At 43.5% G+C, this 26,936-nt stretch overlaps 1 long non-coding RNA gene across 1 annotated transcript in view; it reads left to right on the forward strand.

Annotated features, from left to right (window-relative positions):
• The first annotated feature begins 570 nt into the window (after positions 1–570).
• The window catches only part of LOC142299053 (uncharacterized), a 33,973-nt gene continuing 7,607 nt past the window's right edge, over positions 571–26,936 (forward strand). The window contains exon 1 of the long non-coding RNA XR_012752647.1: positions 571–729. This is a non-coding gene — a long non-coding RNA (uncharacterized LOC142299053). The remainder of the gene's footprint in view (positions 730–26,936) is intronic.

Here is a 26,936-nt window from a genome sequence, read left to right on the forward strand (position 1 = left end):
CAAATCTGTCTGGCAGGGAAGGTTTCTTCTTTAAACGAAGCAGGAAGGCCTTCTTTGTTTTATAGAAGTGAATGCGGGCAATAGTATCTCTGGGAATCGAAGGGTTACGTCCTTGAGGCTTAGGGATTCTGTGGATCCGGTCCACTAAGATATCTCTCCCTTCTGCTTCAGGCACAACAGCTTGAATAAAGTCCTGTAACAGGGGGAGCAAATCTTTATCATGTACTTCTTCTGGTATTCTTCTTATTCTAACTAGCTTTAAGCTTCTCATGCTCATCTATCAGGGCATTGTGGGACCCTGTTAACTCCTCCATTTTGTTCTCCAAATGATCTGTGCGGTTCCCTATGGCTCCAACTTCCCCCTTCAGCTCTGCCAACATGCTCTTTATATCAGTTTGCATAGATTTCCTGAAAGCTGCAAAGAGGGATTTCATCTCCTCCTTGGTGACAGGCTGGTAATCAGGGCTTACCATTTCCACAGTGCCCGCAGTCTCCATGGAGCTTCCTCTGCTTGAGGCAGAGGAAGTAGCAGAGCGTGCAGACCTTGCAGACTTTGCAGCATGAGGGGAGGCAGCAGCCATCTTAGAAATCCTCTCCAGCCTGGAGCCTCTGGCAAAGAAGTCAGATACCTTTCTGGGGGAGATCCTGAGCCCAGTTTTGGACCACCTCATCTGATCCCAGGGTGATACTGAGTGCCTGGAGAAAGATTCACCGCTGAAGGAACTGCCGGTAAGATGTGCAAGCCGCTTCACTGCCTTAAGTCGTCAGAGCTCCTGGATTGTGTGACCAGCACCATGCTCTGCTAGGCCACGCCCCGCGGCACTTTTTCATAAGGGTCTCGCACATGCAGGGAAGGATGTTATGGTGGGATTTCCTATTCCTTCTTGTCTGGATGCCTCTATGACTTAAGCCATTCAGATTGATAGGCGTTTACGCGAGGGCAAAACAATGCGTGCTGATGTATTGCTTGCGGAACAGTTTTCAGAGCCTATGCAGTGTGATAGGGTTCTCTCTAATGCTGAGCGGCAGGGGTTTAGATGGAAAAATAAGTTGTGTTTCTATTGTGGTGGCGCATCTCACACTATTTCTGTCTGCCCTAAACGGGAAAAGAGATTTGCTCGGTCATTTACTGTGGGTACTGTGCAACCTAAATTTCTTTTGTTCGTCTCTTTGATTTGCTCCTTGTCCTCATTTTCGGCTACGGGCTTTCTTTATTCAGGGGCCGCCCTGAACCTGATGAATTTTGGTTTTGCTAAGAATTGTGGTTTTCCTATGGTACCTTTACAAACTCCTATTCCTATAAGGGGCATTGATGCTACTCTCCTAGCTGAAAATAAACCCCAGTTTTGGACCTGGGTAACTATGAAGGTTATGCCAGTTCATCAGGAGGATTGTAAATTTTTAGTATTACACAACTTGCACAATATTTTTGTACTGGGATTCCCTTGGCTGCAGACCCATAATCCAGTTCTTGATTGGAGATCCTTGTCTGTGGTTAGTTGGGGTTGTCAATGTGTGCATAATGATCTTTCTTTGCTGTCTATTTCCCCCTTGCCGCATGATGTACCTGAATATTTGTCAGATTTTCTTGATGTGTTTAATGAGACTGGTTCTGATTCTTTGTCCCTCCACAGGGAGCGTGATTGTGCCATTGACTTGGTGCCCGGTTGCAAGTTTACTAAGGGACGGATCTTAAATCTATCTATTCCTGAACATGATGCTATGAGAACCTATATTAAGGAGTCATTGGAGAAAGGTCATATTAGACCATCCTCGTCACCTATGGGTGCCGTTTTTTTCTTTGTGTCCAAGAAGGATGAGTCATTGAAACCTTGTATTGACTATTGTCTCCTTAACCCCTTCACCCCCGGCCACTAAAACACCCTAATGACCGGGCCATTTTTTGCAATTCTGACCAGTGTCACTTTGACAGGTTATAACTCTGGAACGCTTCAACGGATCCTGGCGATTCTGACATTGTTTTTTCGTGACATATTGTACTTCATGTAAGTGGTAAATTTAGGCCGATACTTTTTGCGTTTATTTGTGAAAATTTAGGAAATTGTGCGAAAATTTGGAAAATTTCGCAATTTTCAAACTTTGAAAATTTATGCCCATAAATCTGAGAAATATGTCACACAAAATAGTTACTAAATAACATTTCCCACTTGTCAACTTTACATCAGCGCAATTTTCGAAAGAAATTTTTTTTTCGTTAGGAAGTTAGAAGGGGTCAAAGTTCATCAGCAATTTCTAATTTTTCCAACAAAATTTACAAAATATTTTTTTTAGGAACCACATCACATTTGAAGTGACTTTGAGAGGCCGAGGTGACAGAAAATACCCAAAAGTGACCCCATTCTAAAAACTGCACCCCTCACACTGCTCAAAACCACATCCAAGAAGTTTATTAACCCTTTAGGTGCGTCACAGGAACCAAAGCAATGTGGAAGGAAAAAATGAAAATTTTACTTTTTAACACAAAAATGTTACTTTAGCCATAAAAATTTTCATTTTTACAAGGGAGAAAAGAGAAAGTGCACCCTACAATTTATTTTGCATTTTCTCCTGAGTACGCTGATACCCCATATGGGGTAAAAATCAATTGTTTGGGTGCACGGCAGAGGTCGAAAGGCAAGGAGCGCCATTTGAATTTTTGAACACAAAATTAGCTGCACTCATTAGCGAACGCCATGTCGGGTTTGAAGACCCCCTGAGATGCCTAAACAATGGAGCTCCCCCACAAGTGACCCCATTTTGGAAACTAGAGCCCTCAAATATTTTTTCTAGATGTTTGATGAGCACTTTGAACACCTGGGGGCTTCACAGAAGTTTATAACGTTGAGCCGTGAAAAGAAAAAAACATTTTTTTACCACAAAACTGTTGCTTCAACTAGGTAGCTTTTTTTTCACAAGGGTATCGGGAAAAAATGAAACATAAAATGTATTGTCCATTTTCTCCTGAGTACGCAGATACCTCATATGTGGTGGAAATCAAATGTTTGGATACATGGCAGTGCTTGGAAGGCAAGGAGCGCCATTTGAATTTTTGAACGCAAAATTAGCTGCACTAATTAGCGGACGCCATGTCGGGTTTGAAGACCCCCTGAGGTGCCTAAACAATGGAGCTCCCCTACAAGTGACCCCATTTTGGAAACTAGAGCCCTCAAATATTTTTTCTAGATGTTTGATGAGCACTTTGAACACCTGGGGGCTTCACAGAAGTTTATAACGTTGAGCCGTGAAAAGAAAAAATTTTTTTTTTACCACAAAACTGTTGCTTCAACTAGGTAGCTTTTTTTTTTCACAAGGGTATCGGGAAAAAATGCAACATAAAATGTATTGTCCATTTTCTCCTAAGTACGCAGATACCTCATATGTGGTGGAAATCAAATGTTTGGACACACGGCAGTGCTCGGAAGGCAAGGAGCGCCATTTGAATTTTTGAACGCAAAATTAGCTGCACTAATTAGCGGACGCCATGTCGGGTTTGAAGACCCCCTGAGGTGCCTAAACAATGGAGCTCCCCCACAAGTGACCCCATTTTGGAAACTAGAGCCCTCAAATATTTTTTCTAGATGTTTGATGAGCACTTTGAACACCTGGGGGCTTCACAGAAGTTTATAACGTTGAGCCGTGAAAAGAAAAAAAATTTTTTTTACCACAAAACTGTTGCTTCAACTAGGTAGCTTTTTTTTTTACAAGGGTATCGGGAAAAAATGCAACATAAAATGTATTGTCCATTTTCTCCTGAGTACGCAGATACCTCATATGTGGTGGAAATCAAATGTTTGGACACACGGCAGTGCTCGGAAGGCAAGGAGCGCCATTTGAATGCAAAATTAGCTGCACTCATTAGCGGACGCCATGTCAGGTTTGAAGACCCCCTGAGGTGCCTAAACAATGGAGCTCCCCCACAAGTGACCCCATTTTGGAAACTAGAGCCCTCAAATATTTTTTCTAGATGTTTGATGAGCACTTTGAACACCTGGGGGCTTCACAGAAGTTTATAACGTTGAGCCGTGAAAAGAAAAAAATTATTTTTTACCACAAAACGGTTGCTTCAACTAGGTAGCTTTTTTTTTCACAAAGGTATCGGGAAAAAATGCAACATAAAATGTATTGTCCATTTTCTCCTGAGTACGCAGATACCTCACATGTGGTGGAAAGTAATTGTTGGGTGCATGGCGGGGCTCAGAAGAGAAGGGCACCATTTGACAGCAAAATTGATTGGAATCATTAGCGGACGCCATGTCACGTTTTTAGACCCCCCCCCATGGTGCCTAAACAGTGGAGCTCCCCCACAAATTACCCCATTTTGGAACTAGACCCCTCAAGGAATTTATCTAGATGTTTAGTGAGCCCCTTGTACCCCCAGGGGCTCCACTGAAAGTTGATAACGTTGAACCGTGAAAATTATTTATTTATTTTTTTAAATTTTTGCAGCAACAAGGTAGCTTTTTTTTTTTCTTTTTACAACGGTATCAGGAAAAAATGCACCATAAAACGTGTTGTGCAATTTTTCCCGAGTACGCAGATACCTCACATGTGGTGGAAATCAATTGTTTGGGCGCATGGCGGGGCTCAGAAGACAAGGAACGCCATTTGACTTCTCAAACGCACAGACGCAGTGCACTGATCGGCCGCTGCAGGAGGCACGGTCGGATGAGATACAAAAAGCGCTGGGGATACGGAAAAAAAAAAAAGTCACGCCAAAAATTGAGCAGGGATGTTGATCTGCGCTCAGCGGGACGCACGGACAGATGCGATACTTTTTTTTCCGTATCCCCGACGCTTTTTGTATTGCATCAGTCCGTGCGTCCCGCCGAGCGCTGATCAGGGATGCACATAACGGATCGGTATCCCTGCTCAATTTTTGGCGTGACTTTTCTTTCTGTATCCCCGATGCTTTTTGTCACGCCAAAAATTGAGCAGGGATGCCGATCCGTTATGTGCATCCCTGATCAGCGCTCGGCGGGACGCACGGACAGATGCGATACAAAAAGCGTCGGGAATACGGGAAAAAAAGTCCCGCCGAAAACTGACCACGGATGCAGATACGTTATCTGCATCCCTGATAAGCGCTTGGCGGGACGCACGGACGCATGAGGTGTAAAAATAGAAAGGGGATAGAGGAAAAAAAAGAAAAAAAAAAAAAGTTATACTCACAGTACCCAGAGGATTAGCAGGAGGAACAGAAGGCAAGGAACAGCTTTACAGCAGCAGCCAGCAGGCAGGAAGTTGGACAGCTCAGCAGAAGACCCAGGAAAAAGGACCCAGCGATGGAGGCAGATGTGATCTGTGAGCTGTGGGGGACCGCAGAGGGGGACGGGGACAGCAGAGGGGGACAGCAGAGGGGGAGGGGGAGAGCAGAGGGGGAGAGCAGAGGAGGGAGATACCGGAGGAGCTGCAGAATAGAGATCACGGGGGAGGCCGGCAGACCGGGATGTCTGGGGGCAGACCGGGATGTCTGGGGACAGATCGGGATGTCTGGGGGCAGATCGGGATGTCGGGGGGGGGGGGCAGATCGGGATGTCGGAGGGCAGATCGGGATGTGGGGGGGCAGATCGGGATGTGGGGGGGCAGATCGGGATGTCGGGGGGGCAGATCGGGATGGCGGGGGGCAGATCGCAGGGGGGCACGGGCAGGGGCCATTACGGGAGCGCGCAGGAGCAAATCACAAGAGCGCGCAGGGGCTGCAAGAGAGCAGGGGAGGAGGTACACCGGAGGAGCTGCAGAATAGAGATGGCGGGGGGCAGATCGGGATGTCGGGGGGGCAGATCGGGATGTCGGGGGGGCAGATCGGGATGTCGGGGGGGGCAGATCGCAGGGGGGCACGAGCAGGGGCCATTACGGAAGCGCGCAGGGGCTGCAAGGTGAGCACAATACTCACCGCTCCTGCTCCGTGACGTGACAGCAGCGGCAGCAGCAGCGGTGGCGTGGTACCACTAGTACCAGCCAGTGGTGCACGCTGCAGACATGTTGGGGGAGGGTCCCCAGACCAGCACAGGCCTGGGGAGGGCGGCCACCGGCAGATCAGACCGCCCCACTGCACACTGATTGGAGCGATTGCGCGTCATAGCACGATCGCTCCAATCAGTGCTGCAGGGGGGGGCCACGGTGTCTGCTTGCTTCCAGCCAATGATCGGAGCTGCTGCAGCCCCGGTCCTAGCTGGATTTTACAAGATCACACTATTTTTGGCATTTTTTTTTGCCGAAAACAGCGTGATCAATGTGATTGGCGGTTCCGATTTGAACAGCCAATCACATCGATCGCCTATGGGGGGTGGCGATGCCACCCCCCCTGGGGTCAAGCAAAGGTCCCCTACTGTAAGAAACAGCAGGGGACATCATTTGAAAGCCGTTGCTATGGCCACGGCAATCAAATGAAGTTTAGGCCGTAAAATTACGTCCCTGGTCTTTAAGTCAAGTTAAAATAGGACGTAATTTTACGGCCCGCGGTCGTGAAGGGGTTAAAAGAAAATCACTATTAAATATCAGTATCCATTACCCTTGATGTCAGACCTGTTTTCCAGAGTAGAGGGAGCTAAGTGCTTTGCGAAACTTGATCTTAGTGGAGCATACAGTCTCAGTTGAATTAAGGAGGGTGATGAATGGAAGACGGCCTTTAATTTGCCTGAGGGGCATTTTGAGTACCTAGTGATGCCTTTTGGGCTCACTAATGCCCCTTCCGTCTTTCAATCATTCATGAATGATATTTTTCGATATATTTCTGATTACCTATTTGGATGATATCTTGATTTTTTCTGATGATTAGGATGCTCATGTGCAGCAGGTCCAGAAAGTGTTTCAGATACTTAGGGAACATTCATTGGACCTTAAGGCATCAAAATGTCTCTTTGGCGGGCAGAAACTTTCCCTTTTGGGGTTTATTTTGTCCCCGACTTCTATTGAAATGGATACGGTCAAGGTTCATGACTGGGTTTAGCCAACCTCTTTGAAATCCCTTCAAAAATTTCTGGGTTTTGCCAATTTCTACCGTAAATTTATAGGCAATTTCTCGAGTGTGGTTAAGTCTTTAACTGATTTGACCAAAAAGGGAGCTGATGTTGAGAATTGGACTTCAGAAGCAATTATGGCCTTCCAGGAGCTTAAAAAGAGGTTCACTTCTGCCCCAGTCTTGCAGCAACCTGATGTTTCTCTTTCATTTCAAGTGGAGATAGATGCCTCAGAGATTGGAGCAGGTGCAGTTTTGTCTCAAAGAAATCCTAGTCATTCCAAGTTTAAGCCTTGTGCCTTCTTCTCTCCGAAGTTTTCTCCATCTGAAAGAAATTATGATGTTGGTAATCGGGAATTATTGGCAATGAAGTGGGCCTTTGAGCAATGGAGACACTGGCTGGAGGGGGTGAGACATCAAATTGTGGTGCTCACTGATCATAAGAATCTGACCTATCTTGAATTTGCTAAGAGACTGAATCTTAGGCAGGCTAGGTGGGCTCTAATTTTTACATGTTTCAATTTTGTGGTCTCTTTTCTTCTGGGCACTAAGAATATTAAAGCCGATACTCTCTCTAGGAGTTTCTTTGCTGATTCTCTGGATGTTGCGGAGCCATCTAATATCCTGAATGAAGGTCTGGTCCTCTCCGTTATTTTGCCCGATTTAAGGTTAGCACTTCAGAGATTTCAGGGGGACAAACCTGAGAGATGTCCTGTGGGGAAGCTTTATTTTCCTGATCATGGGAGGACTAGAGTCTTGTCCGAGATTCACTGTTTCGTATTGGCTGGTCATCCTGGGATTTTTGGTACTAGGGATCTTGTGAGTAGGTCTTTTTGGTGGCCCTCTTTGTCTCGGGATATCAGGAGATTCGTGCAATCTTTTGGGATTTGTTCCAGATCCATGCCTTGTTATGCACATTCTAGTGGGTTGTTGTTGAAATTACCTGTACCTAAGAGACCCTGGATTCATATTGCTATGAATTTTGTTTCGGATCTTCCTGTCTTTCAAAGGATGACAGTTATTTGGGTTATTTGTGACAGATTCTCTAAGATGGTCCATTTGGTACCATTACCAAAGTTGCCGTCTTCTTCAGAGTTGGTGCTCTTGTTTTTTCAACAGGTGGTTCGTTTACATGGTATTCCTGAGAATATTATGTCAGACAGAGGAGTTCATTTTGTCTATATTTTGGAGGGCATTTTGTTCTAGATTAGGCATTGAACTGTCTTTTTCTTCTGCTTTTCATCCCCAGACCAATGGCCAGACTGAGAGAGCTAATCAGACCTTGGAAAAATATTTGAGATGTTTTGTATCTGCTGATCAAGATGACTGGGTTTCTTTTATGCCCTTGGCAGAGTTTGCTCTCAATAATAGGGCGACCTCTGCTACTTTGATGTCGCCTTTTTTCTACAATTTTGGATTTCATCCTAGATTCTTTTCAGGGCAGGTTGTGGCTTCAGCCTGCCCGGGTGTTGATTCTGTGGTGGAGACTTGGGCTCAAGTAGTGGACAAATCGTTTTAGTCTCAGGAGAATTCTCAAAGGTTTGCCAATCAACGTAGGACAGTTGGTCCCCATTTAAAGTGGGGGACATGGTTTGGTTGTCCTCCAGGAATGTTCCTATGAGAGTTTCCTCACCTAAATTTAAGCCTAGATTTATAGGGCCCTATAAGATTTTGGAGATTATTAATCCCGTATTGTTTCGTTTGGCTCTTCCTGGGTTGTTTAAAATTCACAATGTCTTTCATAAGTCTTTGTTAAAGAAACAGGTGGAGCCAGTAGTTCCCACGGCGGTGCCCCTGGATCCTGTGTTGGTAGAAAGGGATCTGGAGTTTGAGGTAAAGAAAATTTTGGATTCCCGTTTTAATAGATGAAAAATCCAGTATCTTGTTAAGTTGAAGGGTTATGGTCAGGAGGACAATTCTTGGGTCTTTGCTTCTGACATTCACACTGACAGATTGGTTCGTGCCTTCCACCATGCCCATCCTGACAGACCCCGTGGTTCTGGTGAGGGTTCGGTGACCCCTCCTCAAGGAGGGGGTACTGTTGTGAATGTCGTCTGTTTGGGTTCTGTTTTGAAGCTCCCTCTGGTGGCCAGGAATGGTAGCGGAGCTGAATCTGAGCCTGTGACTCAGACACGTGTCGGCGTTAATTGGGAATTAGGGAAGTCCTATTGCAGACAGGTCTGGTCTATATAGGAGACCACTTTTTGACTTGCTGGCGCCGGTTATAATTGTATATTCCTCAGTCTCTGTTCCTGGCTTGGAGTTTTGTCCTTCTGCAGATAAGTTCACAGTTTTTTTCCTTGCTTCCTGGTTTAAACCTTAGGGTGGTTGTTTTTCCTTGTTTTGCTTTGTATTTGTTTTATTGCAGGTGAAGTTTAGTTTCTCTTCTATTGTGAGCATGGGGGTTTCCCCTTTGCTAGCTCTCCTGCAGGAAAAGGGATTTTCTCCCTATCTAATATGATTATTTGATCTTCTGTATTTTGTGTTCTTTTTGGTATTTTGTTCTCCCATTATTTACAGGAGTACCTGATATAGTGGGGGTGAGGTCGTTCGACATCCAGGGCCAATTTTACTATCAGGAGTTTGGTATTTTTCTACAGGGATTTTGTACTGACCACAATCAGTTTCCTTTCCTTTTCTTTGTAACAAGTTAGTTGGGCCTCACCTTTGCTAAATCTATTTTTCCTATCTGTGTATTGTGTTTTCCTACATCACCGTAATCTTTGTATGCGGGGGGCTATCTACTCCTTTGGGGACTACTCTGAGGCAAGGTAGATTTCCTCATTTCTTTCTGTGAGGCGTAGCTAGTTTCTCAGGCTATGACAAGGCGTCCAGGTTTTTAAGAACGCTCCACAGCTACTTCTAGTATAGTCTGAAAGTTAGGGGATTGAGGTCAGTCCAGTTCCAACTACTCCTGTTTTCTTGGTGTTTTTTCACCAATGGGAGTTTTTGGTAATCTTCCACGGTTAACGGATCATAACACTTACATATATTATAATACACTCCCATAGTCCTCTATATATTAAAATGCAGCATCCATAGCTCTCTAAATATTATAATTCACACCCCATAGTCCTATATATATTAAATTCCACACCACTGTCCTCTATGTATTATAATGCACTGACAATAGACCTCCATATATTATAATGCACTGCATAGTACTCCATATATTATAATTCAACCCATAGTCCTCAATATATTAGATTGTACCCCATAGTCATCCAAGTATTTTAATGCACCCCATAGTCCTCCATATAATTCATGCCATAGTCCTCCATTTATGAAAATGCTCTGCCACAGTCCTCCATATATTATATTGTACCCCATAGTCATCCATATTTTATAATGGACCCTATAGTCATCCATATATTATAATGCACCCCATAGTCCTCTATATATTATAATGTATCCCAGAGTCCTCGATTTATGATAAGGCACTCCCACAGTCCTCCATATATTATAATGCAACCCCATAGTCTTCCTTATACTAGTCGCAGCCTTTATACACAAGTTGCACAGTCCTACGAAGATAGCGTATGTCCCCAGAACACAATGTGCAACAGAGATACACAATGTCTGAGTTGTTGTATAATGCTCGACCTGGACGACGTCACTGGAAAGGATGCGTCTTGACCTACGAACATCATTCAAGCATCGTTACAAAGGAGAATTGTCTCTGTACGTGCTGTAAAGTAGACATGCGTGCTGAATGGAATGCAAATGCGTCCCATCCAAAATTAAATCTAATAGCCACAGGGATACATATACAGTGGAACCTCGGTTTAGGAGTAACTTGGTGTGCGAGTATTTTGCTATACGAGCAAAGCTTGCTGTAAATTTGTAACTCAGTTTACGAGCAATCTTTGCTATATGAGCAAATACTCACCGCACACACTTCTGGTTCCATACTTTCACCGCACTCTAACACGCTCTTGCAGTCCACACAAACACACACAAACACACACGCACACACACATATTATGCTCACCTTACCTTCCGTTCCCTCACCGGCTTCCTGGTTCTTTTAGTTTGCCGGTATAGGATGTGTATCGGGTAACCATCGCGACGATGGAGGAATTTCCGCTGTCAGTTGCTTTCCAAAGGCAGCGCGCTGACCAATCAAAGGCATATGGCTCATGCCTTTGACGTCAGAGCGCTGGCAGTAGAAGCTCTGGCGTCGGTCGTGATGGTTACCCGATACACATCCTGTACCGGCAGACTACAAGAACCAGGAGGCCGGCGAGGGAACAGAAGGTAAGGTGAGCATAGTATGTGGGTTTGTGTGTGTTTGTGTGTGTTTGTGCGTGTGTGGAATGGCACAATAGGGGACCAGGATGGGACATTGCACAAGTTGTGGAATGAATTGTCTGAGCTTGTATTATTTCCTATGGGAAATTTTGCTTTGCTAGACGAGCAACTTGGTTTACAAGCACCCTCCCAGAACGGATTGTTCTCGTAAACCAAGGTTCCACTGTATGTGACATTGCAACAGAACGCCAATAAGCGTTCAAAGCGCTACACCCTAATGGGCCATAGTTGAAGCAATTATATAAAGGACTCTTAGACGCTAGAACGGTCCACATCATTATTGAAGCAATATCAATCTTACCACAAAAGACCAAGTCACAAAAGTCCAAAAAAGTCCATCAGAAGAGTCTCTTTAGAACTGGGAATTTCACGAGCTTCTATCATGTGAATCTGAAATCTATTGGGTGGAAAGCTTATTGTCCATGTCTAATTCTTGGTTTATTGGAGGATGATCAAGACAGGTGGCTGCAATTTAGTGAGATAATGCTTAACGAAATTGAACAAAAATGCAGTCATTTTAGATAACATTATGTGGAGTGATGAAACTTCATTCAAATTATCTGGCCATATTTAACAGACATAATTGTATTTACTCGTATAATGAGAACATGCATTTAACATTAGAGCAACAATTAAATAAGCCTGGTGTCAATATTTGGGGTGGTATTTCAAGTTTTGGTGTTTTTGGACGAATATTTTTTGATGGAACAGTCACAGGAAATTCTGGAAATTCTAATGAATCAAGTTGTTCTCCAGTTACAGCAACAGCCTAATTCAAATGACCTTTATTTCGCACAAGATGGGGCCCCTCCACATTATTCCAGAGTAGTCCGCGAGTATCTTGATGAAACATTTCCTAATAAATGGATTGGCCGAAGAGGCCCACTTGATTGTCCAGCACGTTCACCAGACTTGACCCCAATGGATTTTTTTTTCTTTTGGGGAGTACTCAAGGACAAAGTTTATAGTCAAAAAACAAAAACTGTCAGTGATTTGAAAAATTACATAGAGATGCATTTCAAGAAATTAATACCCAAAGAGACTTGTGCAAAAATATTTGTCGAAGCGTAAGAGGCAGACTTCAAAGCTGTGCAAATTGTAATGGAAAACAGTTTGAGCCCCTGCGTTTATAACATTTAAGGGCTTTTGTATTATTGTTCAGAATAAAATGTAATTGTCAATGTTATGCTTGTGTTAGTAAATAGAATTTTATATATAAATCAAAATAAATGTTATTATTTTCTGTTCACCTACTTTTGGACCACCCTGTATATATATATATACAGTTAGGTCCAGAAATATTTGGACAGTGACACAATTTTCGCGAGTTGGGCTCTGCATGCCACCACATTGGATTTCAAATGAAACCTCTACAACAGAATTCAAGTGCAGATTGTAACGTTTAATTTGAAGGTTTGAACAAAAATATCTGATAGAAATTGTAGGAATTGTACACATTTCTTTACAAACACTCCACATTTTAGGAGGTCAAAAGTAATTGGACAAATAAACCAAACCCAAAGAAAATATTTTTATTTTCAATATTTTGTTGCGAATCCTTTGGAGGCAATCACTGCCTTAAGTCTGGAACCCATGGACATCACCAAACGCTGGGTTTCCTCCTTCTTAATGCTTTGCCAGGCCTTTACAGCCGCAGCCTTCAGGTCTTGCTTGTTTGTGGGTCTTTCCGTCTTAAGTCTGGATTTGAGCAAGTGAAATGCATGCTCAATTGGGTTAAGATCTGGTGATTGACTTGGCCATTGCAGAATGTTCCACCTTTTTGCACTCATGAACTCCTGGGTAGCTTTTGCTGTATGCTTGGGGTCATTGTCAATCTGTACTATGAAGCGCAGTCCGATCAACTTTGCGGCATTTGGCTGAATCTGGGCTGAAAGTATATCCCGGTACACTTCAGAATTCATCCGGCTACTCTTGTCTGCTGTTATGTCATCAATAAACACAAGTGACCCAGTGCCATTGAAAGCCATGCATGCCCATGCCATCACGTTGCCTCCACCATGTTTTACAGAGGATGTGGTGTGCCTTGGATCATGTGCCGTTCCCTTTCTTCTCCAAACTTTTTTCTTCCCATCATTCTGGTACAGGTTGATCTTTGTCTCATCTGTCCATAGAATACTTTTCCAGAACTGAGCTGTCTTCATGAGGTGTTTTTCAGCAAATTTAACTCTGGCCTGTCTATTTTTGGAATTGATGAATGGTTTGCATCTAGATGTGAACCCTTTGTATTTACTTTCATGGAGTCTTCTCTTTACTGTTGACTTAAAGACAGATACATCTACTTCACTGAGAGTGTTCTGGACTTCAGTTGATGTTGTGAACGGGTTCTTCTTCACCAAAGAAAGTATGCGGCGATCATCCACCACTGTTATCATCCGTGGACGCCCAGGCCTTTTTGAGTTCCCAAGCTCACCAGTCAATTCCTTTTTTCTCAGAATGTACCCGACTGTTGATTTTGCTACTCCAAGCATGTCTGCTATCTCTCTGATGGATTTTTTCTTTTTTTTCAGCCTCAGGATGTTCTGCTTCACCTCAATTGAGAGTTCCTTAGACCGCATGTTGTCTGGTCACAGCAACAGCTTCCAAATGCAAAACCACACACCTGTAATCAACCCCAGACCTTTTAACTACTTCATTGATTACAGGTTAACGAGGGAGATGCCTTCAGAGTTAATTGCAGCCCTTAGAGTCCCTTGTCCAATTACTTTTGGTCCCTTGAAAAAGAGGAGGCTATGCATTACAGAGCTATGATTCCTAAACCCTTTCTCCGATTTGGATGTGAAAACTCTCATATTGCAGCTGGGAGTGTGCACTTTCAGCCCATATTATATATATAATTGTATTTCTGAACATGTTTTTGTAAACAGCTAAAATAACAAAACTTGTGTCACTGTCCAAATATTTCTGGCCCTGACTGTATATATATATATATATATATATATATATATATATATAATTGCCTTATTCTGTCTGTCTGTTTGTCTGTCTTACTCCAAAATGACGTCATTACAGCGACAACTGCCGCATTGGCCGCTCGGCTCGGCCAGGCCCCACCCCCGCACGGATTGGCAGCTCGCCCCGCCCCCCGCACGCATTGGCCGCTCGACCAGGCCCCGCCCCCCCACGGATTTGCCACTCGGCCTTGTCCCGCCCCCAGCACGCATTCCTCGAACCCATATGGAGACCCGACTCCCAGGTGACTGCTGCACCCCCGGGAGCCCACACTGGCAACCCAGCCGAGACATACCCTTGCGTTGCTGGGATCGTTCCGGAGCCGACGTACGCTGGTAACTATGGTACACATCGGGTAACCATGGAAACCACTTTGCTTAATTAACCAATTGTGTACCTTGGTTACCAGCCTACGCCGGCTCCCTGCTCCCTGCCCATTCAGATTGTTGGTCTCCCGCTGTCAAACACGCCGATGCGTGCTGCACAGCAGGAGACCAACAAACAAAAAATGAACCAGCACTGTCGCTTTGAATAGTTACCTGATGTAACATGTGCCGGAGTCGGCATACGCTGGTAACCATGGTACACATCGGGTAACTATGGAAACCGCTTTGAATAGTTACCCGGGCCCCGCCCCCACACACTTTGCCCGCTGGGACACACCCCCTGCACACTGTACCCGCTCGGCCATGCCCCCCACACACTATGCCCGCTCGGTCACGCCCCCTGCACACTATGCCCGCTCAGCCACGCCCCCCGCACACTATGCCCGCTCAACTACACCCCCCTAGCACATTGGGCACCTATACACCTACCCTCCAGGACTACTCCACCTATTAGACACCTCCCCCAAGGACTACTCCACCTATTAGACACCTCCCCCCAGGACTACTCCACCTATTAGACACCTCCCCCCAAGGACTACTCCACCTATTAGACACCTCCCCTCAGGACTACTCCACCTATTAGACACCTCCCCCCAGGACTACTCCACCTATTAGACACCTTCCCCCAAGGACTACTCCACCTATTAGACACCTCCCTCCAAGGACTACTCCACCTATTAGACACCTCCCCCAAGGACTACTCCACCTATTAGACACCTCCTCCCAGGACTACTCCACCTATTAGACACCTCCCCCAGGACTACTCCTCCTATTAGACTCCTCCCCCAGGACTATGCCTCCTATTAGACTCCTCCTCCCCCAGGACTACTCCTATTAGACTCTTCCCCCTCCAGGACTACTCCTATTTGACTCCTCCCCCCAGGACTACTCCTCCTATTAGACTCCTCTCCCCCAGGACTACTACTCCTATTAGACTCCTTCACCCAGGACTACTCCTCCTATTAGACTCCTCCCCCAGGACTACTCCTCCTATTATACTCCTCTCCCCCAGGACTACTCCTCCTATTATCCTCCTCTCCCCCCAGGACTACTCCTATTATCCTCCTCTCCCCAGGACTACTCCTCCTATTATCCTCCTCTCTTCCCAGGACTCTTCCTCCTATTATACTTCCCTCCCCCCAGGACTACTCCTAATTATTCCTCTCCCCCCAGGACTACTCCTCCTATTATCCTCCTCTCTCCCCAGGACTACTCCTCCTATTGTACTGCTCACCTCCAGGACTCCTCCTCCTATTATACTCCTCTCCCCCCAGGACTACTACTCCTATTATCCTCCTCTCTCCCCAGGACTACTCCTCCTATTATACTCCTCTCTCCCCAGGACTACTCCTCCTATAATACTCCTCTCCACCCAGGACTACTCCTCCTATTATACTCCTCTCTCCCCAGGACTACTCCTCCAACACACACACTGCACAAAACATTACTCCCCCAAAACACACACACCCACACAAACCACGCAACACACACAGCACCACACACACACAACGCTGCAGACACACAGCGCTCCACAAACAATGCAACACACACAACGCAACACACAAAGAACACCGCTCTCACACCCCCCCCCACACCCAAACAACACCCAGAACATTTACAGCACCCTACACAAACACTTGGCAACTACACACAACAACATCTATACAGTATAACAGTATATATAACAAAAATCATACATAAATACACAATAAATTCTAGAATACCCGATGCCTTAGAATTGGGCCACCTTCTAGTAAAAGCGAAACTGTGGCGCCCCAGGACCTGGTCGCCACAACAGCATTGCCCCTCCAAAGGGTTAATGCTGAGCCTGGAGGTAATTGGGAGGTCCATTGGCCAATAAGTACCAACATCCAACACCGTTCCTCTCTCAGGCCAGCAGAGGGAGCTCTAAACCTGGAGTTCCAGGGAGCACTTCCTTAAGTCTGACTTGAGGGAGGAGTTAGTGTTCAGTCTGTTAGGGAAGTTGGAGAGTGAAGACGCAGAGTAGTGCTGTCCTGTGGACTGGGGCCTGGAGCTGGAATAGCTTGGCCCAGTAAAGCAGGATTGGCAGAGAGGCACAGAAGAGAATTAGACATCGGAGTCTGTGGTTGCCAGGGTGTAAAACCCTTCCCTGGTAGCAGAATCCGAAAAGCAGGAGAGCTGCAAGCCCCTGGCCCATAAGCAATCTGAAGGTACAGCTGCATCACCAGGGCCCAGTGTGGACCCCAGCAGAGAAGCACCAGAGAGGGCCTGCGCAGCCTACCACACAGGGAGAGGGACGTAGAAGAAGAACAGGGAGTAGGCCTCATACTAAGCTGGCCAAAAAGAGCACCCCAGTTACTTACAGGCCGGCCGGAGCCTACAACCACCTGTAACAGTCTCCCAGGACTAACCGTTTACCCAGTAAAAGAGGAGAAGGTAAAGAGACTGTTGTTTGTGTCTGGTCCTTTCACCGCCCTGTCGGCCCTGCACTACACCGCAACTACACCGACACTTACAAGCACCAATAGTTGCCCCGGGGCACCGCTCCACCTGTGGGGAGCAGGACCATCCAAGCTGCCATTCCATCAGCCCCGGAGGCCCCATACAGCAGCGACGGCTTAATAGCCGCAAACCATAGGTAGCGTCACGAATAATATAAACTTTAAGCACCCCCACTGAAGCCATATTAATTGACTCCCGCCAGGGTCAGGGAGTCGGGCCCCGCCACCACTGACTACCCCCGGACTAGTCCGGCCCGACACCGGGTGTCCCATAGCCCTGGGGTGGGCGAGTCAAAACCATGCACTGATAATACAGATATGGAATAATTGTATTTCACTTCAAGGCACCAGACGTGTTATAACAATGACAAAAGTACTCAAATAACCAGGAGTACCCTGACCAGACCGCAATCCTGTAAATTCAAGTGTGCAAAGAAAATCTTGGAGTTAAAAATACTAAGACATCACTGCATACAGATGGAGGCTTGCTTTCTAGTAGGTTTTGAACTACACCACTGTGCTGAATGTTCACCTACACTCGTTACAACTATAAAAAAAATTATATTGTACATGATTCTGTTTCTGAGTGTGTATAAGAAGATGACTGATGGAACATGATTTTATCTGCTGTGTTTGTGCTGTGTATGGGAGACATCATCTCAGGAAAAACTCAAATGGTTAAAAATGCTGGAAAGATGTCATATAATGGCCAGAAAGGGTTTTACTCCTTTGCTACATACACAAGACTATGCATTCTGAAAAGTCGCCCAGGTGTGTCCAGCAACATCCACTTCCACATCAGAAGATGAGTGACTCTGCTGTCATAGTCAGTGTAAAATAATGTAGGGTTAGAAACCTTAATTCCTGTGGTGTCATTTACTGGACTGTTACTGTTTTATCTGCTCCAGGTATACCAGATCTCTGACTGCTGAACTCTTTATAACCCTACCCACACTACTGATTGGAAGCTTTTTGTGTACACTATGCATAGGCAGAAATCTAGCAATCAGTGGTTGAGGGCGGAGTTATACTAATCTCATTAATAAGGAGGATTACAAGGCAGCAGGTTTACTACTCCACTAGTTATTTACTGATAATACAGTGATTCTATCAAAACTGCAGCAAGCAGCCCAGTAAATGACACATCAGTGGAAACAGGGTCTCTGAGTCTACATTATGTCTGTGTCAGAATAGGTGGCAAAAACCTGGTGACAGTTTCCCTTTAAGGCAATGCCTCAGTAGTTTTTATTAATATACAGTAATTATATCTGCATGTAGTACTACAAGGCTTCAGTTGGTTAATTAAAATCTTAATTTATCAAGATCTGTCAACAAAAAAGAAACACTTAAACAAATTCCAATTGATGCAAATCAGTTAAATGCTAAATACTTAATTACTTTACATTCATGTAATGATCAGGGAACACTGTTTATCCAGAAACAGGCACATAAATTGATTACAGGTAGTAAACCCTTAGGTGGCCTTTTGAAGCAGGAGATTAGTGACAGATTTGGCCCTTGATAGTGATCATGCTCTGCTAGTCATTGAGAGATTGATCTTCTGGTAAAAGGTTTAGAAGTTAATTCTTTTGTGGTAAGGGCCCTGGAATGCCTGGAAAATGTGTGGTCACAGAGGACAGTTAGTACATCAAATAAAGGGAGGTCAATGAGAAAGAAAATGTGCTCACTGAGTAAAGCTGGTGTCACACATAACGACGACGACAACGACGTCGCTGCTACGTCACCATTTTCTGTGACGTTGCAGCGACGTCCCGTCGCTGTCGCTGTGTGTGACATCCAGCAACGACCTGGCCCCTGCTGTGAGGTCGCCGGTCGTTGCTGAATGTCCAGCTTCATTTTTTGGTCGTCACTCTCCCGCTGTGACACACACATCGCTGTGTGTGACAGCGAGAGAGCGACGAAATGAAGCGATCAGGAGCCGGCACTGGCAGCTGCGGTAAGCTGTAACCAGCGTAAACATCGGGTAACCAAGGGAAGACCTTTCCCTGGTTACCCGATGTTTACGCTGGTTACCAGCCTCCGCTCTTGCTGCCAGTGCCGGCTCCTGCACTGTGACATGTGGCTGCAGTATGCATCGGGTAATTAACCCGATGTATACTGTAGCAAGGAGAGCAAGGAGCCAGCGCTAAGCAGTGCGCGCGGCTCCCTGCTCTCTGCACTGTGACATGTAGCTGCAGCACACATCGGGTTAATTAACCCGATGTGTGCTGCAGGAGAGCAAGGAGCCAGCGCTAAGCGCGGCTCCCTGCTCTCTGCACATGTAGCACAGCGACGTTATGATCGCTGCTTCTGCTGTGTTTGACAGCTAAGCAGCGATCATAACAGCGACTTACAAGGTCGCTGTTACGTCACCGAAAATGGTGACGTAACAGCGACGTCGTTGTCGCTGTCGCTTAGTGTGACACCAGCTTAACAAATAACTTCACTGGAACATTTACTCAAGCCATTTTTTGCTCCATTCTGTTGACTAAGATGAGAAAAAAACACCATGTTTACCATTATCAGTGAATGAAATTATATGTATATTTATGTAGCAGCAACATATTTTGTATTAATAATAGTGATTATGGAATCAATCATTTTTAATACAAAATGAAATTCATTGTTTATTTAGTTTTTATTTAATTTTAATTTTATTTTTACTGAAACACTGGGGGCTGCCATCTTGGAGTAATGATAGTTACTCACCTCACATATGGAAGCTCCCAGTTCATTGGGTCTGATAGACGGACTCTGACCCTATTCTCTAACATTGAGAGCTCTCTGCTGTGAGCTGCACATGCCCCCTGGGCTGTCCAGATCACAGTCCTGGGAGGAGACTGCCGCCATGTTTGTGGAGCCCACAGCGTAAGCTGTGTACTGCACTTTCCCCCTGTCACCTGGTCAGGATGGAGTGAGTACCAGTGCCGGGCAGTGGTATTTGCATCCTAACTGATCCTGAAGTGTGCTCCCCCCGCCGCTCTGCACCCCCTGCACCCCGCGACCCCCCACTCCGCCGCTCACCCCCCTCCCCTGCGTGTGCTCACCTTGAGCCTCCGGTCCTAGCAGCTCCTCACTGCTCTGTGCTGTGAATGCTGATGGGAGGAACAGACAGCAGCCTGTCCTGTCAGGCTGCTATGGCGCAGGTCTGGGGTGAGTGCATGCGGCTGGGAGCGGTGATCACAGCGTGAAATCAGTGCCAGGCTTATGCTGCAGATCACTCCTCGTCTCCACATGTCATCTTGGACCTCCAATCCGGCCGGCAGCTACTCTTGCCAGCCTGGTGTCTCTGCAGTTCCTTCTCTCAGTGCCCAAAGCACAGTATATGGGGGCAGAACTTATAGGGCATTGTATGCAGTAGGGCACAGTATATGAGGGCACAGGAATATGGGGGAAGAGTATATGGGGCATATAATACAGTGGGTCACAGTATATGGGGTCACAGGAATATCGGGACACAGTGTATAGAGTCACAGGAATATCGGGGCACAGTATATGAGGGCACAGGAATATGGGGCAGAATATATGGGGCATAGGATACAGCGGGGCATAGTATACAGTGGAGCACTGAGCCAGCTGTCCTTGGTGACACTTTAGACATATCAGGATGACTTTGCAGGCCCCAACAAAATGGCTCTGCACAGTAATCCTAAGTGTAAAAGATAGAGTCGCATCAGTTCTTATGCACAGGGGCTTCCAGATTTGAGGTGCGTAACAGTTGTTACACACAGCAAATCCAAGATGGCAGCCCTCAGTGTTTGAGTAAAAATAGAATTAAATAAAATCCAAATGAAATCCAAAGATTGTGTAGAAACTGTAGTGTCAGTTAGTAATATTGATTGTAATATCAGTGATTTTGTCTGTAATGAAAAGAGTCAACAAGATGGCAGCAGACATGTGTCTGTAGTCTGAGCTGAAGTTGACCTTGTCTCCGAGGACACAGGAAATGACGAAGAAAAAGATGGAGGAGTCAGAGAAAATGATAAAGATGTGGGAGGAGTCATGGGAAATGATGGGGAGAGAGATGATGGAGGAGAAGACAGAGAAAATGGTGAAGGCAGGTCACTAAAAATAGAAGAAGCTTTATGTGTGTAGGAATTCAGAAATATTTGAGAGTTTCGCTGAAAAGTTTGATTTAACCAAAGTTGAGAAAAATCGGATTTTTACCATGTGGTTGCCTTTAAGTTTTTCCAGATGCCTATTATTAAAAAAATGTTATGCTAGTGAGTCACATGAGTACTCAAATGATATAAACAGACTGAGAGAGTTGATTTTTTGTGAAAGAAATGATAACTCTCCAAATTTTGAAATGCTAGAGGAATTAATTGGACAAAAAGAATGTAGACTTACTTTTATGTAAATATTTCACTGATTGTACAGAACAGTAGTTGAAAATGTCAGATCACAATCAATGATTTCAGACATTTGTGAATAAATTCAAATTATTGGATTCTAAAACATACATTATTGCATCACAAAAACATTCTTTATTTTACTGCACATATTTCTAATTTTGTCAGAACTCATCAACAAAACTGGAAAATTAATTTTATAAAATCAAATAAGGTAAAATCTTAAGGCTATGTGCGCATGTTGCGTACTGGCCCTGCAGAAATTTCTGCAGCGATTTGAACAGCACACGTGCGCTTCAAATCGCTGCAGAAAGAGTCCGAAGTGAAAAAAAAAAGCCTGTTCCATGCGCTCTGACTGCAGACCCTCCCATAGACACAGCGGGAGCTGCAGGCAGAGCGCAGGAAAGAAGTGACATGTCACTTCTTAGAACATGCGCTTCGGGCAGCAGCCGAAGCGCTGCGCTCTAATACGCCATGTGCGTACGTCTCCTGCATAATCTGCATAGATTATGCTGGGGACGCAGGACGCATGCAGTTACGCTGCGGTGCAGATCGCAGCGTAACTGCATGCAAATACGCGACATGCGCACATAGCCTAAGAAAAACCAGCGTTAAACTCTCTTGAAACTTCAAACTTTCCTGCATCAAACTCTCCTAGATCAAATTATTCCTGTGACAAAATTTTTGAAATTCATAGGAAATCACATATCAGCTATAAACCCTATGATAAGATTAAAATATCATCTGAAAATCCTACTCCAAAGGAAACAAATCTGATTTTCTCTTTCTAGAGACAGATGACTTTCAAGATATTTGACACCACCCAGAGGCAGGTGGACCCTGAGAGTAATGTTCTCACTGACATATAATGTAAGCTGAGGACAGTTCAATTCTTTTCAGAGATTCCTATAGTCATAAATTGGCCATTCTGAGTAGAATTTTTGATGACAAAAATTAGATTTAGGTTTAGATTTTGTTAAAATGTGAATATAGTAATATTTATAATTATTCATATACAGTATATTTGTGTAGTAACATTGTTTTTTTTTATAGGTTTATCTATAGATGTAGATTTCATACTTGGATTAGATTCAGTATAATTGTATCTACAAATGTATAGTGATAGAAATTAGAGTTTTATAAATTAATAAATTATATCTCTGTATATTAATGAAAGTAATAACATTTTAAATATAATAAAAGTTAATAAATATATAACTTAAGTGTATTTCGATTTTTATAAATGTTATATTGATCTTATTCTTTCTATTGCCTTAAAATTTGATGAAACATTTTGCTTATAAATGTATTCCTTTTCTTATACAGGAAGTTGTAAAAAATCTGTATGGGTATATATACACACATATTTAATAATTAGGGATGATCGAATACCTCAAATATTCGGCTGCGCTCATATTTGACGAATAGGTCGCCGCTATTCGACTATTTGCGAATATTCGATGCGCAATGTAAGTCTATGGGAAACCCAAATAGTTGCCAAATAGCAACTATTTGGGCTTCCCATAGACTTACATTGCGCATCGAATATTCGCATAGCGGTGACCTATTCGTCGAATATTCACGAAGCCGAATATTGCTGAATATTTGTGATATTCGATCATCCCTATTAATAATCATTTCTGTGTTTAACTAATATTTCAAAATTAAATTTTTGTGTGAAGTGCTTACAATTATTTGCTGTTTGCAGAATTTCTTTTCTTTGCATTTTAAATAGCTAACGCACGTCTTAAAGCATGTGACATTTGAACTCATGTGTCCACTGGTATGTGAGATAAATGTTATTCGTATTTGGAGAATTTTTAAAAATAAATCAAATTACAGATCATACTTTCATAATGCGCATTAATAACACAGGTCTGCACAAAATTTTTTTTCGAGAGCTGTTTTGGTTATTCCACGTAATCTTTATGTTTTTGAGTGCGCTGAATCCGAAAGTGACCTCCGTTTTGTCATAGGACATCACGTTTTCTCACAATTTAAGTATGTTAAATAAGACAATGCCTCAAAATAAATGAAAATAGACTCATAAAATTAAGTTTTTATTACAAATGTTTCATGAAAATCATTTTTTTAACTGCAATGAGCTCACTAACAACACTAAAATCAATTCTTCTTCCCTGTGGGGCTTCTCTTGGTACATTTACGCTTGTGAGTAGCATCTGTAATGTCTCTCTGAAGCGTCCAACAGTAGTCTGCCATCATTGTATTGCTCCATCTTCCCTGGTATCTTCTTTCCATCTCTTTAATGTCCTGGTGGAATCGTTCACCCTGCTCTGCACTCACAGCTCCCAAATTTTCAGGAAAGTTGTCAAGGTGGGAATGGAGGAAATGCACTTTCAAACTCATCAGGCAACCTAAAGCATGAAATGCTTTCAGGATTCGTCCGACGATTTGTCAGGGTCTTTGTTATTGCCTAAAAATTTCTCTACAACCTCTTTAAATGCAATCCACCCTTCTTTTTGAGGATGCGTCATGGTATTGATAAACTCTTGATCAGCTATAAGCCTTCTAATGTCTGGTCCAACGAACACACCTTCCTTCAATTTTGCCTCCGAGAGGCCTGGAAACATGGCGACCAAGTATTTGAAGCATTCTCCATCTTTTGGAAGTGATTTTATGAATTGCTTCATCAATCCCAATTTGATGTGGAGAGGTGGTAGAAGAACTTTATGGGGAGGAACCAAAGTTTCTCGGAGGACATTTTTTTCACCAACTGTAAGCACCCTCAGCTGCCAATTCTTCTTGGTCCAGTGATTTTGTCGGTCTCGACTGTCCCATAGACACAGAAAACAAGGGTACTTGTTATACCCAGCTTGTTGCCCGAGCAGCATGCGCAAGACGTTCAAATCCCCGCACACTTGCCAACCGTGGTCTTCATACTTCATATTTAAGTTTATGAAGAACTAATTCCAAGTTCTCGTAGGTTTTCTTGAGGTGTACGGAATGACCTACAGGGTTGATAGCATAAAAACCGCCGTTGTGGAGTAAAACTGCTTTGAGACTTCTTTTTGAAGAATCTATAAAAAGACGCCATGGCGTTGAATCATATTGGATTTTGAATTGACCCATCAAACCTTCGACATCGATGCAATAAACCAACTTATCTTCCTGGGCAAAGTAAGGAACGAACTCATCTTCTCATCTGAAAAAGACACTCCTGGCAACAATAAATTCTTGCTTTTGAGGCTTGAACCGAGTAACTCAGCGGCATCTTTGAGAAGATTTAAGTCTCTTACCAAATCATTCATCTCCTCCTGAGAAAACAATTTTGGTCTTGTATCATCTTCAAAGTCAGAACTTGATTCATCTGGTTCAGATATGACTCCACCTTCATCGGAGATAGTTATCTCTTCCAAGGTAGCAGGGGCCTTGGGTACTGGTATATCTGTGCCATAGGGGATGTGACAAATTGCTGAGTGAATATTGGGGTATGAAATGGAATGCTACCCTTTCACATCGCATGAAGAAAAGTAACAATCGTCACTATGGTTCTTTTGCTATCACCATACCATAGGAATCCCATAACGGAAAGTTGTTTTTTTACCCTTGAACAAATTTCGGAGGTCCTCAACACACCGTTTGCAGACTTTATGAGGCGCCCAAGCTTTAGCTTGATCTCCAAGCTTTAGTCCGAAATATGCAAAGTATACTTTTTTCAGAAAGTCTGTAATATTCAGCTGTTGCTTCAACACTGTATATTCACCACAAATGTAACAGAAACTGTCAGGCGAATTAATACACTGCCGCTGAGCCATAATGCTAATTTTGGGAAACACGGTTGAATATGATGAGCTAACACGAACTGAGATTAAAAAGTGTGAACAGGCGAGAACAAAGATAAAACAATTGAAACAAGCCCGGGCATGTCAGAGCCCACTCATTCAGCTTGCAAAATGTTGATGCTGGTTTCATTAGCTCACTCTGAAAGTTCTTTTCTTTGAAAGTTATATTTTTTTGGCATTATATATCTTCAATTCATTGATGAGAATTAATGAATAGTAATTTTGACTTTCAAAATCCTAAAAAAAAAAAAAAAAAAAATATGAAAGATGTACTAAATTTGAAGAGAATTTTGCATTTTGTGGCAAATCCTGACGTCCAGGATTTTTTTCAATATTTTTTTCATTTTCAGCACACCAAAATACATGGAAATTAGATGAACATAATCAAACAGCTTTTTAGTCGCAGAGCTGTGTAATTTAAGAAACACTATTTTTGTAAAATATATGTATATGTATGCATACCTTCTTATGTGAGATGCATGGTTTGAAAAAATGCTGTGAATATAAAATATTACAAATAAGTGTAAATTACATGAATATTAAGATGAATAATTAAATATAATCCAAAATATATTGTTCATATATGTATTTCTTTAGTAATTATTGTTATCATGACTTAGGTAATTATGGCTAAGAAAAAAACGCATCAAATGTTTACCCAGAAGATCAATGTTTTAGAATAATTATTTCTAATGTTTTTATTTTTCTAGAATTTTACATATTTTCTTATAATGGTTGCACAGATTGGTAAACATAATTTTAATACAAATAATTTAATATAAAGGTGATATGGAAATTTATACAGAAGTTTTACAAAATAATTTTTCATTTTAATCTGCATTTATGGATCATTTCATAAAATCACATTTTATGGAATTAAAAGAAAAATGTGTTTTTGATGCCGATTACATAATTATGTTTGATCAATAAAAAATTCTTCATAAATTTTTGATATAGAAAAAATATTAAAGGGAACTTGTCATCAGGTTTTTCTCTTAAGAGCTGTGGCCACCACAGTAAGCCCTTATATACAGCATTCTAGAATACTGTATATAAGTGCCCAGTCCACTTTGAAGAAAGTAAAAAAAATCTTTATAATACTCACCTAGGGGGCGGTCTGGTCTGATGGGTGTCACTGCTCTTGGTCCGGCGCCTCCTCCATCTTGTGCAATTGTCATCCTCCTTCCAAGCCCCATGTGCATGACGCGTCCTGCATCATTCCCATAGTGGCCGCCATTGCACTCCTGCGCATGTGCACTTTGATATGCCTGGCTGAGGGCCGATGAAAGTACTGTGTAGTGCACATGTGTGGGCAGTCATTGACCTTTCCTCATGCCTCTGCATTACAGTACTTTACTCTGCTCTCAGATCAAAGTGCGCATGCACAAGAGCGTAATGGCGGCCTCTGTGTGAATGACACAGGAAGCGTCATGCACATGTGGCTGGGAAGGAGGACAGCAATTGCACAAGATGGAGGAGGCGCGGGACCGAGAGCAGAGACACCCAATGGACCGGACTGCCTCCTAGCTGAGTATAATAAAGGTGTTTTTTTATGTTCTACAGTGCTGGCCAAAAGTATTGGCACCCCTGCAATTCTGTCAGATAATACTCAGTTTCTTCTTGAAAATGATTGCAATCACAAATTCTTTGGTATTATTATCTTCATTTCATTT

This window comes from Anomaloglossus baeobatrachus, chromosome 1 (assembly GCF_048569485.1).
Source record: "Anomaloglossus baeobatrachus isolate aAnoBae1 chromosome 1, aAnoBae1.hap1, whole genome shotgun sequence".
Lineage (NCBI taxonomy): Eukaryota > Metazoa > Chordata > Amphibia > Anura > Aromobatidae > Anomaloglossus > Anomaloglossus baeobatrachus.